Source organism: Triturus cristatus, chromosome 12 (assembly GCF_964204655.1).
Source record: "Triturus cristatus chromosome 12, aTriCri1.1, whole genome shotgun sequence".
Classification (NCBI taxonomy): Eukaryota; Metazoa; Chordata; class Amphibia; order Caudata; family Salamandridae; genus Triturus; species Triturus cristatus.
Window position 1 is genome coordinate 841,310,953 of NC_140595.1, and position 19,025 is coordinate 841,329,977.

Below are 19,025 nucleotides of genomic sequence, written 5' to 3' on the forward strand. Positions count from 1 at the left end.
GGCCCCGATGCCGTGTTCGGATGCGTCGGTCTGGACCACAAACTCTTGGGAGTAGTCGGGGGCCTTGAGTACGGGAGCGGTGCACATGGCGGTTTTCAAGGCGTCGAACGCCTGCTGGCACGGGGTGGTCCACTGCACCTTCTGCGGAAGCTTGTTGGAGGTCAACTCTGTGAGGGGCCCTGCGATACTGCCATAATTTTTAATGAACCTCCGGTAGTACCCCGTAAGGCCCAGGAAGGCCCGAACCTCTGTCTGCGTGGTGGGGGGCTCCCAGGACTTGATGGCGTCGATCTTCGGCTGGAGAGGGGCGACCTGGCCGCTGCCCACCTGATGCCCTAGGTAGACCACGGAGCCTTGCCCGAGCTGGCATTTGCTGGCCTTCACGGTTAGTCCGGCTTGGCGCAGGGCCATTAGTACTTGTCGGAGGTGCTGGAGATGCTCGTGCCATTGAGAGCTGAATACAGCGATGTCGTCAAGGTACGCTGCGCTGAACTCCTCGAGTCCGGCCAGGACCTTGTTCACCAACCGCTGGAACGTGGCTGGGGCGTTTCTCATCCCGAACGGCATGACCCTGAAGCGGTAGTGGCCATCTGGCGTAGAGAAGGCAGAGCGCTCTTTCGCTCCTTCCGTGAGAGCAATCTGCCAGTATCCGCAGGTCAGGTCGAAAGTGCTGAGGAACCGGGCGGCCCCCAGGCGGTCGATGAGCTCGTCGGCTCGGGGAATAGGGTGAGCGTCTGCGCGGGTGACCGCATTGAGCCCCCGATAGTCCACACAGAATCTTAGTTCGGGGGCGACCCCCGGGGAAGCCGCCTTCGGGACCAGAACCACCGGGCTGGCCCAGGGGCTGTCGGAGGGTTCGATTACTCCCAGGGTGAGCATCTTCTGTACCTCGGTCTTGATGCAGGTGCGGACCCGGTCAAGCACCCGGTAGGCTCGGTGTCTCACAGGCGGGCTGTCGCCGGTGTCCACATCGTGGACACACCAGTCGGTAACCCTTGGAATGAGAGAGAAGAGGTCTGCGAATTGTCTGAGCAGCTGGCGGCAGTCGTCGGCCTGCTGGGGAGTGAGGGTGGTCGACAGTTTCACTCCCTCCACGGAACCGTCCAGGTCTTTCGTGCACAGGAGATCGGGCAGGGGTTCGGTGTCTTCTTCCGCCCCATCATCAGTGGCCAGTAGCAAACTTAATTCCGTCCTTACAAAGTGGGGCTTGAGACGGTTCACGTGGAGGACCCGGAGGGGGTTCCGTGGGGACTGCACGTCGACCAGATACGTGACCTGGCTCTTCCGCTCGACCACCTTGAAGGGACCAGTCCATTTGTCTTGTAGGGCGCAGGGTTTCACCGGAGCCATGACCCAAACCTGCTGGCCCGGCTGGAACTCGACCAGGGTTGCGTTCTGGTCATACCAGCGCTTCATTTCTTCTTGGCTGGCCTCGAGGTTAGCCTCTGCCAGTTCTCTAAACTTCCTCGTCTGGTTGCGGAGCGCCAGGATGTAGCGGAACACATCAGGGGGTGTCCCCCGGGGGCTCGTCTCCCAGCCCTCTTTGACCAGGCTCAGGGGCCCTCGGACGGGATGTCCGTACAGCAGTTCGAAGGGGCTGAACCCAAGAGACTTTTGGAGGACTTCTCGGTATGCGAACAGGAGGCAAGGGAGGAGGACGTCCCATTTCCGGCGCAGGGGCTCTTCGAGGCCCAGGATCATTCCCTTCAGGGTTCGGTTGAAGCGTTCCACTAGGCCGTTGCCCTGGGGGTGGTAGGGGGTCGTGAACTTATATGTGACTCCGCACTGCTGCCACAGGGACTTCATGTAGCGGGATATAAAGTTAGTGCCGCGATCACTCACAACCTCGCGGGGAAATCCGACACGGGAGAAGATCCCCATGAGAGCCCGGCCCACCACGGGAGCCGTCACGGTGCGGAGGGGGATGGCCTCGGGGTAGCGGGTGGCATGGTCCACCAGGACAAGGATGAATCTGTGGCCCTGGGCGGTCTTCGGATCCAGGGGTCCCACGATGTCGATGCCGACCCGCTCGAATGGGGTACTCACAACGGGGAACGGTTGTAAGGGAGCTTTGCGTTTTCCGCTACTCTTTCCACTGCCCTGGCACGTGAGGCAGGACTTGCAGTGTGCTTCTACATTCGCTCGCATCTTGGGCCAATAGAAGTGGGTCACCAATCGCTGGTATGTCTTGTCTTGGCCCAAGTGTCCTGCCAAGGGCACATCGTGGGCCAGGCCCAGGAGGAGGCTCCGGAACCGCAGGGGTACCACCAGTACTCGTGCTGCGCCTAGCTCGGCGGACTTTTGCTCGCTGTATAGGAGGCCATTGTCCCAATAGACCCAATGGGTTCCGGTTCGGTCACCGGCGGCCTGGGCTTCGGCTTGTTGTCTAAGTCCCTCGAGGGAGGGGCAGGTGGTCTGTTCCTGGCAGAACTCTTCGCGGGAGGGCCCCCCTTCGCAGCGCCACTGGGCCAACTCGGGCAGTTCTTCGAGTTCCGTCGGGGCCTCTGGGGCGGAAGGTTCCGATCCTTCCCCTGGGTTAGTGTCTCCTTCTCCCTCGGAAGGAGGGTTGTCTGCTTCTGGGAGGGGGTCCCGGCTCTCGGGGATAGTGTTCGGTAAGAGGGCTTCACCGCCCTTGGAGGGAGGCACTCGGGCGGTCATGGAGCGCGTGGTGGCGCAGACCCATTCTGGTAGGCCCATCATCTCCAGGTGGGCTCTTCGTTCTACTTGCCCCCACGGGGAACTCTCCAGGTCGTTGCCCAGGAGGCAGTCTACGGGCTGCGACGTCCGGACCGCTACCTTCAGTTCTCCGGAGACCCCTCCCCACTCGAAGGGCACCAGCGCCATCTGGCAGAGGCTCTCAGAATTGTCGGAGGATACGACCGGACAGAGGGCCCCGGTTAGGATCTGGTCTTCTGAAATTAGGCTGCGGTGGACCGCGGTGACACTCGCCCCGGTGTCGCGAAGGCCCTCGACTCAGTGGCCGTTGATGGTCACCCGCTGTCGGTATTTTCCTGTGTTGGCGGGCAAGGGTGTCCCAGGGACCATTTCTCGATCACCAAGGGAGACCAGGGCCATGGCCGCCGGTTCCCATTCCTCGGAGTCTTCCATCTCTTCCCCCAGAGCCACGGAGGCCATCTGCCGGGCCGTGGGGTTGGTCGTTGTGGTTCGCTGATACTGGGGACACTGTGGGTCATTGGCGTAGTGTCCGGGCTGCTGGCAGCGGAAGCAGGTGATCCTAGCTCGTGGACCTGGTCGTCCTGGGGCTCCGGTGCTTGCTGGGGACTGTGCCGAACCCGCCGCTGGTGGGCTGCTGGGGGGGCTGGTCGAGGACCCCCCGGGGAAGTCTCTGGGTCGGCCGTGGTTCCCTCCGCCCCTCTGGCGGGGGGGACCCTGACTGTGGCGGCCGTAGTCCCCCACGGGGCCCCGGGTGGCCCGGGTGTTCACCCAACGATCAGCCTCAGCGGCCAGCTTCCGAGGGTCGGTGAGTTTACTGTCCAGGAGATGCTGGCGCAGTTCTATAAAGCAATTGGCCGCTAAATGTTCCCAGGCAATCAGATCGAACAGTTCTTCGAAGGTGGAGACCTTGCTGCCCTTGATCCACCCGTCCAAGGCTCGGCTGTAAAAGTTCACGTATTCTACCCACGTGGTGCCCGGTATCTTCTTGCAATCTCGGAACCGTTGTCGGTACATTTCGGGGGTGAGTCCGTACCGGCCCATGAGGGCTTCCTTCATGTGGCTGTAGGAGTTCATGACCGTGGAGGGCAGATCTAGCAGAGTTTCTCTTCCTTCGCTTAAGAACCGGCCCCATAGGCCAGCCCCCCAATCCTTTTGCGGGACTCGGTGAGAGGTCATGGCGACTTCGTAGGCCTTAAACCACTGCTGGATATCATCGTTCTTATAATACTCCTTTACCACATCCTTGGGGATGTGAACTTTGGTTTCCCCGGTGGGAGCGGACGGTGGATTCCCGGGTGGCTGTGACTTTTCGTTTCTAGCCCGCCACTCAATCTCCTTCAGGCCGCGTTCATGTTCTAGCTGGAGTTTCTTTTCGTCGTGCTCCCTTTGGAGTCTCTTCTCTTCGAGTTCCCCTTGTAGCCGTAACTGCTCGACGGCTAACTTTTTCTCTGCCAGTTTTATCTCTCCCTCGATTTTTAGTTTGGCCAGTTCAAGTTCGTGGTTTCGGCTTCTCTCTCGGTCCGCTAGTTCCTCGGGGGACAGGTTCCCCTCTGGTCCGTTGTTTCTTGCCGGGATGCTTGGTGGTTCATGGGTAGAATCCCCTTCCGTTTGGGTCGGGGGCGCCCCCGTCTCGACCCAGGCTTTCAGTACTTTCTGGAAGTCTTCCTTTGTGCTTAGTCCGGTGGTAGCGATGCCAAGGTCTTTGCAAAACTGTTTTAATTCTCTATGCGTGTAATAGTCCAATTGATCCTCTCGGAACGGTGAGCTTACTTCGGTACCTGCGGCACCCAGGGAGGTTTCTCCTTCCATCTCTGTTTGGTAGTGCGTCAGTCGTTCACTGCACGCTCTCTTTCGGTGTCGGCTCGGATCCCGTCGTCTGCCACCAAATGTTGGAAAGGCGTTCGCCGGAGGGGGGTTCGATGCACGTCTTGCCCACCCCTTTGACCCACCTCTCCCAAGTAAGCCGAACCAGGCGCGCACACCCTGAGATGCACTACGAACAGAGTGACACCACACGTATTCTTTGTAGGACGATAGGTTCTTTTATCGATGATTTCAAGGGATCTTTATGATCCAAAAGGCAAGTAGTACAGCAGTGGCACAACGTACCACAAATCAGTCGTGGGGAATGGGGGTAGCGGGACAGTCTTTCAAGAAATTGTCTCTGCGAAATACCCTGCGGAAGCTCACAATCCTCGAGCTGGAGGGTGTCGTATCTCTGGGCGATCTCTTACCGAGTCGTCCTCAAGGGGAGCGCCGCGAGTCTCTCAGCAGGCACAGGTGGTCGGAGTTCGGGAGCCGCGATTCCGTCAGCAGGGCTCAGATGGTTCAATAGCCGGGGGCCGCGAGTCACTCAGCAGGCCTAGGTGGTTCAGTGTTCGGGAGCCGCGACCTCGTCAGCAGGGCTCAGATGGTTCAATAGCTGGGGGCCGCGAGTCACTCAGCAGGCCTAGGTGGTTCAGTGTTCGGGAGCCGCGACCTCGTCCGCAGGGCTCAGATGGTTCAATAGCAAGAGGCCGCGAGTCACTCAGCAGGCCCAGGTGACTTCAGGGTTCAGGAGCCGCGACAGCGTCAGCAGGCTCAGATGGTTCCAGGTCTTCTCTGTCCTTGTTTCTCCGGCACCCCTTGTTATACTCTGCTGGTTCTTTGAAGTCCGGAGTGCTCGCAGAGGGGGGACTGGGGTGACGGAGGGGGTTCGGCGGGATTTCCTGCCGCTCACTTCTTTGGTCTTTTCAGGTGGATCTGGGAGGGACCCCAGACGCTCGGTAGGGGAGGCGCCTGCTCCCCAGGGGCCGGGTGGCCGATTGAGTCCTCCCGGGGAAGGCGACCCGAGGTGTGACTGGGCTGGCGCCTCTGGGTCTGGCTCGAGGGTTCCCGCTCCCTCGGTTGGGCATGCGTGGTAGGGTGTTGAGTCTGTCAGGCCTCTGGCCGGCCCGTGGATCGGGGGTGGCTGGGGCGGCCGGAGTCGGAGATGTCGTGTCTTGAGGGTGGTTGCAGGTTGGCTGGATGATGGAGAGGGCAACGCCGTGAGGCCGGTCTCACACTGGGGCTCTGATAGGTGACCAGTATGTGGGCTGTACGTGTCCATTGCTCTGTCCAACGTGATCTCTTGAATGTTAGTGTGTGCTATGCCACGGTGGGGGAAGGGGGGGGGGGGGGCAGGGCTAGAAACCAATGTGGGCATTAGCCGCAGATTGCAGTTGGCCAAGTCTGCACTAGGGCCAGGGTGGGCTTTCATGCTTGCCCATCGAGATCTGTAACCACCCCCTGACCTGCAGCGCCCCCCCCCCCACAATGCCAGGGTGGCGGGTAATGTAACACTAAGGCCCTGCAGGAATGGTGGGAGATGTCCCGGATACTGACCCATTGTGTGAAGGGGGGAGGCTGTATCCACAGACCATTCCCTTTCCTGGTGAAGTGTGAGTGTGGCAGAGTGGCCAGCCTGCCCTGGCTGTGGTGTCTCATGACGAGCAGAGGTCTTCAAACTGTTTTTCAGTAAGCCCCCCTGAGCAAAATGTGTTCCAATCTGGCCCCCCTCGTGACTGGACTGGGGACAGAAATCAGCCCTAGCCCCCCTTCAATATTTTAGCAGTACTTTGGGAGCGGAATATTCCAGGCCCAGAGCAGGGGGCGGGATTACCATTTCAGGAGTACTTTTCTGTATCTGATAATCCACACTGAATGCAATAATTATAAAAGAGCAAATATATCCAGCAAAAACACCACTCCTGAGACCTGGTGCAACTGCACCTGTTGCACTAATGATAGCTGCTGCCCTGAGTAGCAGACTGTCCTCTGCCTCTTTCACCCCTCCCCTCCACGCATGGCCACCCCTCCAAACTTGGAACAGATTCTCTGTCCCTTTCAGAATGAAAGCGCTCCAGCAGGGTGCCCACCACTCTCGCAAGGGTGCCCTCGCCTCTAATGCCAGGAGGGAGAGGGAGCCTCCGATCCTCTGTTGTGAGTGAAGGGATGCTCCCCCATCTCTCCACTGGCCCATCACTCCTCGACACGAGATGTGAAGCGGGTCGTCTGCCCATTTGAGTGAAAAGATAAAAAAGGAGTAAACCCCACATCTCGCTTTGGACCTATGTCCACCCAGTGTAAGCATGAGTGAATTTGATACAATAATGAAGTAACACTATCACAAAAAGTACTGTGTTAAGCTGCATGTGTTAGCTTTTTTGCCACATAATTTAGACAACTCTGTCACATAACTTTGTCCTTTCCACCGTATAATTCCCGTAGCCTTGCTTATACAGTGTCTAATACAATTTTTAAATGGTGACTTGCCCGTTCACAGTGCTTTGTTACAGGCTGGGACTTCATGGCACTATAAGTACACAAGTCCGGATTCCGCACTCTGCCCAGCAGGGTTCAGTCGTGTGGCTCTCTGGTCCGACAGACAACTGCAATGATCGCATTCATTAATTGAGGTTTAATAACATAAAAGAAAGCGTCCCCAGGATGAGTTTAATTCACATTTATTTTTCGTTTACAGTATGTGCATTATTTTATATGCAGCTGGCTAATTGTGAAAAACCAACAACATACTCCTAGAAAATGTCGTTTTCTTTTTAGCTCTTCAGCCCGGTTTTTGACCCTCCACCAACAAAGCCAGGGCCCCCAGGGGGCGCCCCCCCCCCCCCACAGCTCGAGCCCCCATATTCTAGAGAGTTCTGTTAGATGCTGTGTGTGTCTGTTGTTCACTTTGCTGGTGAAGCCTGGTACGGCGTGCTGTCTTTGGTAAATGCGTGTTTTGACAGATGTCGGGGTTCTCCCATCATAACCCATCACCTGGAGCGGACACCCAGTGTCCAGACACGTGCATTTGTGAGAACCCTCCAACGTGCGCCTGTTGTGCGTTGTTCCGTCCCTGGAGCGGGCCCTGCGCCCCGTGTTTTTCTCCTGCGCTTCCCGTCTGCGCGGACTCGGTGCCAGGGCCTCTCGGCGTCGGTCCCGGGGCCTGTGCCAACCTGCCCGCCCCCTTCCTGCTCTGTATTCTGGGGCGCAGCGCTTGGCCTGGGCTGGAGTCCAGCCCTGCACTCTGGGAATGAGTGGGACTGAGCTACATCCCGGCAGGACATCCTCAGTTGTGCGCCCCCTCTCCCAGGTCCAGGGGGGCAGGCACCGTATCCGCACAGGGCGCCCCGCTAATGCGGCCTCAGAATCAGAGCCAGCTCCGACTCGCCGGGGGCGCCCCGACCGTGTGCTGGGGCGCTTCACCCCTGAGAAAGGACTGGAAAAATAGACTTCAATCATTTTTTTTACAGCATAAATAGCAAGAGAACTTATTAGCAACAACATAAAAGATACAATAGTATCTATTTTTTTTTCAAAATGCCCTAGTACGACCCCCAAGTCAAACAAACACCCCCCCCCCCCCCCAAAAGACTCGTATCTCTCCCCTCAGGCTTCGTCTCCTCCCTCGGACAACGTCTCACATCTCAGGTCACATCTCCACCACAGACAACATCTCCACCACAGACAACATCTCCACCACAGACCACATCTCCACCACAGACCACATCTCCACCACAGACCACATCTCCACCACAGACCACATCTCCACCATAGACTACATCTACCCATATTCCATGGACCTCATGCACATGAAAGACCACATCATCATGGACCACATCTCTGCCATAGAGCACACCTGACCATATGTCCACCATAGACCACATCTGCCCACATCACCATAAACCTTTCCACCACAGACCACATTTACAACATAGACCACATCTCGACCCTACACCACCTTCGCCACAGACCACATCTCCACCTAAGACCACATCACCACAGACGACATCTTTCAACCACATAAAGGCCACATTTTACATCTTCCACCTAAAGTCCCACCTTCCACCATGAATCATGTATGCCCAGAGACCCCATCTCCCACCCATCTCCCACCCATCTCCCATCTCCCACCCATCCCCCATTTCCCACCCATCCCCCATTTCCCACCCATCTCACATCTCCCACCCATCCCACATCTCCCACCCATCCCACATCTCCCACCCATCCCACATCTCCCACTTCAGGCCACATCTGTACCAATGAGCACATCTCCCAGCCCTGACCTCTGTCTGAAGAGCCACAGAAAGAGAGACAGTGCTCGACAGATTGCACAGCCAATGACAGCGCCCTGCATGGCTGAGGAGTGGCACACGCAGCAAATGGTGGCCCGAGAGCTGCTTTTAGGCTGGGGTCCGGGGGCCAGCACCAGCGCCGAGTCCCTGCCTCCAATGGGCCAGGGTGTGAGGTGCAGTCACCACCCTCCTTGCAGCGAGTCAGAAGCAGTCTACTGTCCTGGTCACCATTGTCTCCTCGGGCTGCACTGTCTATCAGACAGACTGAAGTCCATTCCCTCATCGCTCCTCACCGCCTCATGCCCGCATTCCGTTCTGTGGTGCGTGCCGCCCTGATGAGGTTACAGGGCTTTTTAGAGGGAGAGGAGCATGATAATGGAATAAATAGGACTACAAGTCCCAGAATGCAATGGAAAACCTGGCTGAGCTATCCAAGCATGGACCTGGTTAACTTTCTAGGTCTCCCTGCTGCATGGCGAGGTCACCACGCGTGCCCTAGGCATGTGACAGTGGCCAGGCCGGGTCCTCGTGCCAAATTAGGCAGGCAGGCCAAGTACAGGTAGTGGAAGGCAGCGCTGCAGGGCTGGGCTTACTCTGAAGTCCATCAGCCTGCCTGACTTGGACATGGACAGTGGTTCATCCAGTCCTGCTTGCTCCCATGCAGCGGTGCCCTGTCGGAGAGTAGGATCTGCACTTATGTTGCCCCCACTTTTTTTTTTCTGATGTTAACACTGGTTTCTGGCTATAGTCTGGCTGGGTCCCTGCTAATCAGGGCCCCAGCCTCTCTGTTCTCTCTAAACAACTTGGAGTGCATATTAGATGCACTAGTGATTGGATACTGTGGTACCTTATGAGCCCCTAGTATATTAGGTACCAAGGGCATAGGTACTTCTCAGGCCTACCAGGGGCTGAAGCATGTATTATGCCACCCCTGGGAAGCAGACTAAATCTGACACCACAGGCCTGCTACTGCAGCCTGGGTGAGGTGGTGCTAGCACTCCTCACTGAGATATAGGTTCCCTATATCTTTCCTAACACACACATATAAACCTATCAGTCACCCCTAAGGCAGGCCCTATCAATCCTGAGGGCAGGGTGCTTGGTTTCCATGTGAGGGGGTGCCTCTGCTTGAGCAGGGCCCCTCTTCAGCTCTGAGTCCATTCTCTGTGGCTGTTTGTGGATGCGGTTAAACCATATACTCTTAAGCGCATTATAACTTAGCGGTAAATGCTAACTCTGGGATGGCTGCATGAAAACATGTTGTGTGTGGTGTCAAACGCTTTGGAATCATACCCCCACACCAGTAACTGGTGTGGGAGTATGATCCCGCCCTTCTAGAGGGATAGACATGTACCTACTGTGGAAACACGGTAGAATCCTGAAGAGCCCTGGCATCACAAAATGGATAACACCAGTCACAGACACTGGGCTGCCCTCCTGCTGATAACCGAAACTCGCAGTGGAGGAGGCCCAACAATAGGCATCCTCTCACAGGGAGGTGTGGTCACCTCCCAGACAGGATGTAGTGTATTGGGGCTGGGTGGGTGCACTCCTAGAGTGCTTTGAAGTCCTGCACTGGGGGAGCAGTAGGCTCCCCTGTGCATATGCCAGCTCAAACCAGCTCATGGGCTACCAGCCCCTGCTCTGGCGCGAAACTGGACAAAGGGAAGTGGGTGTAGCCACCCACTCCCCTGACCCTCCCATAGGTGAGGTCATAGAGCTAGTGCCTCCCTTCCTTCTAGTATAAGTTAGGGAACCCTTGCCATTGCAAACTAGATAACCCTGGACGACGCTCTGAAGAAGAATCTTGGACCTTCGATGTTCCACTACCTCTGGAAGACTGAAGAATCTCCCTTGGAGTCAAGGAGTGACTCCCCTGCTTGGCAGGCACCCTATCGTGCAATCAACGGTCGCAAACGTTCCCGCCGGAGTTCGAAGTCCCTGCATCCTATGAAGAGGATTTCCTAACCTCTCCAAGGCCATCGTGAGTCCCCAGCGACGCTGCGGCAAGTGGACCCCACGAGTGACGAGGAACAGCAATCCCTGGGTACCCTACACTATTTTCGAGTGCAACCCCTTCACGACGTTCTACGAACCTGTGCTTTGGACCATGTGTAGCCCAAGCCGCCAGCAGGATTTCCACTGAAGATCAGAGGCCTACCCCGTCCCGAGTGACCGTGGGCCCCTGTTGAGTGAATCCTCCCGAGGTGTCTTCGCGATCCCTTGCCAGTTGGCCTGTGGGTCCCCAAAATACTTTTCTACAAAACCAAAGGGCTTCCCTGGTTGCTCCAGGCCTGCCCCGACTTACCCTCGCTGGGTGAGTCCCTCAGACCTTGCTGGTCTGCACCGCTGACTTTTTACACTTTCCACGAGACTTGCTGTTGCCAAGGCTTGTTGGTTCCAATCTGGTCGCCGACACCGCAGTAAGCTGCAGACTTCGTGGGACACACCGAATCCAGCTCCTGGTCGTCGTCGACGCCTCCTGGACCTCGTGGCTGAAGAGTCAAGACACCCGTGATCACCTGAAATGACCCGACGACTGTGGGCATCCATCTTCCTTGCCCCGGGTCACTGCCACATGAATTTGAACACTGTCCCTTCTGCTTTCAGGTCTTCTTTCTTCTGAATCCAGCCTTGCATTCCACCGGACACTTCTTCTGTCTTCACAAGCAGCAAGTCTTTTTTGGCTCCCATTGAAAACGACGCCGTGACCCGACACCAAAAGACACCTATGCACCCGGCTTCCCTGGGTGAGGTAACTCGTGCACTACGGTGCTCCTGTGTGTGTTGGCTCTAGAACTACTTACCCTGTAGGTGACTTGCTTGTAGACTCCCCCGAAGTATCCTAAAATTTTAAAATTCCAACCGCGACTTGCTCCATTGAAGTCAATTGGGATCCGCGGCTGTGTTCTCCCACTGCATGCGTCTCCCGTGGGTCCTTTACTTACCTGCCTTGGGTGGATTAGTGAGGCCCCAGCGCTTCTGAAGGCCCTAGGCCTTGTCCCCACACAAGTCGATATTCCTAAGTCTCTTTTTTTAGTATATGGTCTGGTACGCCCCTAGGGCCCCAGCCATATTTGTGCTTAACTTGTTGTGAAATGTTGATTTGTGCATATGTTCCTGACTTCTAATCTCATAAAGAGATTAGTAGAGTGTGTCTAGTAATAAATACATATATATTTTATATATATATACACCTGTTTGGTGTCCTTTCATTTAGTGATTCAAGAGGTTATAAGGTAAAACAAGCTGCTTTACATTCCTCTAAAGACTTAGCCTGAAGGCTGCTCTCCACAGCTACCTCTAGGATAGCTTTCTTTAAAAGGTTGTCTTAAACCTACTACCAGAAGAGTCAAATTGTACTGGTGCAAGGTGGCCACTTTAACTAGTGACCAGCATATACCAGGCCATCTTCTCACATGCCCTAATCCACCCTTCCATAATCGAGCAATGGAAAATGGTGTGTCTGCTGTTGCACATACTACGTATGCCTCTGTGCACCTCCCCTGCTGTCTGTGACCCCATCATGGCTGCAGTACCTGTGAGCCATATTGCCCACTCTGGGTCCTGTCTTTGTCAATCACTGAGCCCAAGATCTCCCCCCTCACAGGCCTTCATTTTCAGATCACACTCACACACGCACATGCTCACATACACAATCATACATAAAGACACAGTCCAGACTTGCACACATACAGTGACAGTCACACAGATACACATGCAATCCTTGGCTGGCACATGCACAAACACACATACGCTCTCACTCATACAAAGTGACAGTGCCGATAGCAAAACTTTCCTGCGTCCGTCCTCTTCAACAAGAGCTGCTCTTCTGGGCCCAGGATTCCTCACTCCCTTAACTCCCTCAGGATTCCTCACTCCCTTAACTCCCTCACGATTCCTCACTCCCTTAACTCCCTCACGATTCCTCACTCCCTTAACTCCCTCACGATTCCTCACTCCCTTAACTCCCTCACGATTCCTCACTCCCTTAACTCCCTCACGATTCCTCACTCCCTTAACTCCCTCAGGATTCCTCACTCCCTTAACTCCCTAAAGATTCCTCACGCCCTTAACTCCCTCACGATTCCTCACTCCCTCACGATTCCTCACTCCCTCACGATTCCTCACTCCCTTAACTCCCTCATGATTCCTCACTCCCTTAACTCCGACAACCCAAGAAGCACCCCAGAGGTCCTATCAAATCAGAAGCCAGGATAGGGTTGGAGGTCGACCCTTTCTCTGTATTCTGAGTTGTGATAGGACAAAGGGCACATGATTGACAAGCCCAGAAGCACCATAACGTGGCCTGCAGCACTGACGGGAGCTAGTCAGACATGCAATGTGACTGTGTGAGGCTGGGCTGTGACAGCCGCCACCTGATGTGCTTTGCGTCCTTTGCAGCCCTCTGCGGCTATCGAGGGGATGTGAGCAGGTGCTTGTGACCTCCTGACCGCCTGGATTTTTTGCTTTGTGAACACCTTTTTTCTGAGCTTTTCCTGTGGGAGAGCCTCATAAGCTGGGACCCCCCCACAGTGAACTCAGGATAAAATGGACTGCCTGTGGTTTTCCCCAGTGTCCAACTTGTACGATAAGGCCGCTGTGCTGCAGTCAGGGTAAGGGGCACCGGACTGGTTACATGTGGACACGTGTGTGCACCTGTGTAAGGGCTGCGTGGGGAGATTCCTGTCATGCGCAGCCCAGGAGCAGGTACAGATAGAATGGTGCAGCAGGGGTGGGTGGTGACATGGAATAGGCCTTCTAATGCGGGGAGACGCATGTAAGGGATAGTCTGTGTGCATTACTGTTTCACTGTAGGAGCACTCCATTATTCTCCTATGGAGACAGAGACCATATGGGGCAGTTTCAGTTCCTTACGGCCTACAAACTCCAGACACGCACCACAGTACGCTGTAAGTTGTGTGAAAAGAATCCTTCTGCTGTGTCCCAATCCATATCTGTGCTGCTTATGGGTCATCCAGAAATGTTGTATTCCTCTGACTCAGCCCAGAATCAGAGCCAGGCTGGGTGGGACCCTGCCAGGCTGGATTCATATTTTCCTCCCCAAGCTGTAGCATCAGAGGCCCAGCCCTCCACTGCAAGCATTCCAAGGGCGAAGCTCTCCTCTCCAAGAGGGAGAGATGGGGTGAATCTGCAGGGCATCGATCAGCAGCCGTCTCCTGGTGCCAGGCACCAGGCCTGCTCCGGGCTGGGCCAGGATGTCAGCAAGGTGGGAGGGAGCTTTTCAGAGACCATGTGCATGAGACCCTTGGACAACGCCACCTTGAAGTATCCCAGAGGCCTGTGCAGGAAGGATGGATCAGGGGCAGAGAGGTGCTGTGTCACTGCAGGATAGGGCGGACATGCATCCCTGCCAGCCCCCTCCAATTTCTCTTGAAAGGTTTTGCACAGGAAGGGGAGCTCTCTCTGGGGTGTGGTCTGCTGAGGATGACTGGTGCTGGAGACTGGCGCCATGTGCAGTTGGAAGGAGGAACCCCCTGACTGCCCAAGGATCTGGACTGTACCTTTGAGGGAGTCCAGGGCCAGTGAGAGGAAGCCTGGGAAAGGGAGCCAGTGAAGACTGCTCCTTGCCGAGTTCACACTCTTGGAGGGCAGGAGGGTGGCACGAAGAGTTCCAAGCGGCTAGGGCTGGACACCAGGACCTAAAAGTGACCAAGACTGTCGAAATCGATATGCCCCTCAGAAGGTAGGCGACCTTTGACCTCTACTGGAGCAACGATGAAGCACATGGTGCTCCGCTGCCAGTCTCCAATGTGCCCCCGTGGTGGGTCAGGTTCCCGGGACTCCCCCAGTGGAAGAGAAAGCCGGGGAGCGCCGCCGCACCCCCGTGAAGGTGCCTGCCAGCCCAGGATCCGAACCCTGGGTCCCAACCAAGAGAAAGTCAGTGAGCGCCATTGCACCCCCCATGAAGGTGCCTGTGGGCTGAGGATCCCAACCAAGAGAAAGTCTGGGAGCACCATGGCACCCCCTGTGAAGGTGCCTGGAGGGCCTCGGATTCCATCCCTGAGCCCCAGCGAATTAAAGTCGGGGAGCGTCGTCGCCCCCCGTGAAATGGCCCTCAGGGGTCCAGGAGTCCAACCCTGGGCCCAACAAAAATAAAGGTGGGGAGCGCCTTTGCACCCCTGTGAAGAGGTCTCAAGGGCCCGGGACCCAATGCCTGGGCCTCGCTGAAGAGGAAGTCGGGATGCGCTGTCACGCTCCCCCTGAATGTGGTAGGGGGCTCAAGACCCTCACCCCTGGACACTGGGTGTCGGCAGAAAGGAGGGGGGAGTGCGTCGCACTCCTGCGAGGCTCCGCCCGGCCGCCAACTGTGTCTGATGGAGCGGGCAGACCAGAATGAACGGTCAGCTCCCGCGGCGGAACGCAAGAGTGCTGGCCAGGCGGGGACCCCGAGCTGCTCTCCAACTTACCTGCATGCGGGGTGCCTGGGTGGGACTGGGCCCCCAAGGAAGTGCAGAATGCGGCAAGAGGCCACCAGTCTAGTCAGCACAGCTCTCCCCCGAGCAGCGGGAGAGCCACCGCTCGAAGATGCAAGTTCCAGGGAGCACGCTCCATAATACCCAGCAGGGCCTGGCCCAGTTAAAAGAAAAACCTGCTTGATTTGGGCATGTGGTGAACCGGGAGGATGGGGTCACCACCATTTGAAGGCAAGGGTGCAGGGGGGCTGCAGGAGCAGGGCAGACTCCCTCAGCACAGAATTAGAAAGTCCCCCCTAAGTCTCTGGGAACTGTAAAGAAATAACCCCTCAAGGGTTCATCCATGCTTTAAAGCCCCCTGATGCTGGGACTTTTATTCTTCAGAGTGAGAACCGCTCTCCTAAAGAGAAGAATGAGGATTATGTGGAGACATCCCCCAGGGGTGGAAGGGTGTAATTGCACAGGAGGTGTATTTACACAAAGGTGTTACTTTTGGGGACTGGAGGTCACATGCGATATGCGATATGTGATGTTATAAGTGAATTGTAAATAAGTTGCCAGCAGCCTTGCTGGGGTGCCTGGTTGTATTTGCATAGCCATGTGATTATAGATATGATGCCTTCTTCGGGGCTCTGAATGACTTGCATTGTTCATGTTACCAGATGCAGTAAGTACCCGTCAATCCAAGTGATGCTTAGACATGTATTCTTGCCACTGCGTTAGTTGAACAACGTGACTGTCAGCCGCTGTGATTAACGTGTGTCTACTGTATGGTCAGAATGAGATGCTCTCAGTCAGGGTTATGTGTCACTATGGTAGGTGTTCCCATTATAAATGCTTGTTGAAATAATGGGGTGGGCTGCCACTGGGGTGGTGCCAGTGGGAAGGGCCCTCGCTCCAGGTTATGGTCAACCCGTGGCATTTGGGGGCACGATGATGGTCATATATGTGAGTGGTGGTACTAGACCCCCACAGGACGGGTGGGAATGTTATGCAATGTCAAGAAGTATTTCCATCCGCTTATGTATATTTGTAAATTGGTGCGTAGTATTGAGTAGTGTGTGTGTAATAAATGTTCTCTTTCTTTTATAAAGCAAAGTACAGACTGGACAATCAATTATTGAGTGTTTATTCTGCGTACCTGTAAATGGCGATTACTAGCCCACACCACCTCCCTTGCGTAAGCCTTAGACTGCTCTGCAGTGCTACACTCTGAGAGTAAAGCGCTACAATGGGGTGTTTGGTTCTCAGTGAAGGACAAATGTAGACCTATTATTTGTGCAGGCCTCACAACGAATGCCTCGTTTCCCAACATACATGGAAACAATCAATTTGTAAGAGTGTTAGCTTTCATGAAAAAATTGTAACATCTAAAGCAATTAGTTAAGGAGCAAGGTAGTGAGTCGGCGCCCTGTTGCCCCTATAGACAAGCCGCCACTGCATAGTGTCTTTGGCTGTAGGCAGTGTGGGGATCCACATGGGATCGGCCACCATTTAGGATAACGCTTATCCGTGGGATCCGTCACCCCCCAGGGGAGTTATGCTCACTGTGGTGACTGGTCAAGCGTTGCCCCTGCAGTGGGTGCCCCCTCCTGTTGCTGCTTTCTCTTGCGTGCACATGGTCTGAGAGACCGATAGAAGTCCTGTTAATCCCCCCTTTGTACTTTTGAAAGGGACGGATTGGGGCGTGAGGTCACCACCACTGGGCTCAGCGGTTGGCATTCTTTTCTTCAATGGCAGATGCCAGGAGTGTCTACCAAGGGATTATCTGGTATAAAAAGGATTAGTCGGTGCTGCCCTGCCTTTCACGCAGATAGAATACCTCCTGGCAGATGAGCGTGGATGAGGAGTGACCCCTCTGGGTATGTGGGTAGGCTGAGGTGGTGTCAATCACAACTCCTGATGGGTGACCAACTCCGCCATGACCTGCCACCATCCAGCAACAGACCACATGGAGCCCGATGCCAGAAATGGGTAGGAAGCAGTGCTTAATTTGAGCCGGAGCTTTCCGGTGCTCAGCACCTAATCATCAGCACCGGAGCTCATAGCACCAATTAAGGGCACACACATTTGGAAGGATGGCAATTTTCCCCATAATCACAGAATGTTGAACCACGCCGAGACTTGAACCCAGTTCCCCAGCTCTGAAATCAGCAGCTCTAGCCATTATGCCCAGTCCTCTCCAGAATAATAAGTCCACGGGCTCTAGTCAGGAGGCAGTTTGCACCAGTACCTTACTCCTGTTAGCGCTGCCTCCTGAGGAGAGCCCCGGCACATTTTATATTACAAATTAACCACTGGTAGGAAAAGATAGGTGCAGACACAGAGTAGTGGAGGCTTTGCTGGGGATTTTCAGTCAGGTTATGGTTTACGCAGACGATGTCCTTATATTTTCAGTAGACATTGAATCAGCGAGTCCTTCTATTTTTAACATTTTGCATGAATGTTATGTTGTCTCTGGCTATACCTTTAAGAAAGAGAAAACTGAAGTGTTCCCCCTGAATCCATTGCGTCTTCCCTCACACTTAGGAGATTCGGGCCTTAAATGGCAATCCGCACGCATTAAATATCTGGGGATCTGGTTTTGTAGGGACCTTACAGATACTGTGCTCTATATCGAATCCCACACAATAAATAAAATTAGAGATCTCTTGTCTTACTGGTCGCCTAAATATATTTTGTGGTGGGTTAGGCTACATTTTTTTTAAATGATAACACCAATTATTAATTTCTTGTCTGCTATGCTCCCTTTAAAACTCTCATCATCTTTCTTTCATGAAATTGATGTACTCACTTCGAGATTTTTATGGAACGACAAGAGAGCTAGAATTTCCATTAAATACCTTCGGAAACCCTCTACATTGGGCGGTTGTAACCTTCTGGATTGGAATATATGCCCAAGGTGCAATCTGGTTCTTACCAGAATCCCATAACATACCTCCATGGGTACATATAGAAGGAGACTTGCGCTCACCTTTTAGCGCTCTCCCTTCTCACAAGCTCAAAATGTACAGTAGCACGCGCTCAACGTATTATGTCAGCTACGGGTAATGCTTTAAATACCTTGATAGAGGACCTTCAAAACCCACTCATACGCCCAGATGGACATCCTATGGGTTAATGCTGAGCTCGTTTCTGACATTGAACCTCGAATGGCCTCTCGTGGGCCTCTAAAGGTATTAGATCAGTGAGGGGCTCTCTGATAATAATCATAACCCTCTCCCTTTTCTTTTCTAGCTCAAAAACATAATCTCAGTAACATGGATTTTCATACTCTTTGAGAATTAAAAGTCACGTTTTCTAAGGCAGCCCCTTCTACGGATTCAGTTATTGTTTCGCTCCTTGCTATATGGCTACGCTCGGGCCGCATTGCTTCCAAAATGTATACATTTCTCTCTGCCCCACAGTCTCCGCATTCCACAATTACTTGTGTTAAATGGTCTCATCATTTTGGATAGGGTATTTTTAAGCACATTTCTCGTGATACCTGGCAGTTGATCGGGAATTTATCCCTATGTAATACAATTGCTCCTTAACTGGTTCAGTCAACTTGTTTACAATGAATCTCCTACATTGGACTCCTGCTCGCTTATACAAACTGAAATTACGAGCTAGTGCTCTATGTTGGAATTGCAATTCAAAACCAGGCACCCATCAACATATGTTCTTTGAATGCACATTATTAGATTCCTTTTGGGGCCCTATTCAGAAACATTTGTCTATAAATTTGAATGCACCTATCACTCTCTCATTTCCTATGGTTATGCTGGGTCCATGGGCTGCAGCTTCCCCTTTACTTCTTGATAATATAGATTTG

The 19,025-nt window shown here is 54.3% G+C and overlaps 1 protein-coding gene across 5 annotated transcripts in view; it reads left to right on the top strand.

Annotated features, from left to right (window-relative positions):
- The window catches only part of PLD2 (phospholipase D2), a 495,902-nt gene that overhangs the window by 172,159 nt on the left and 304,718 nt on the right, over positions 1 to 19,025 (top strand). The gene's annotated exons all lie outside the window — the stretch shown is intronic.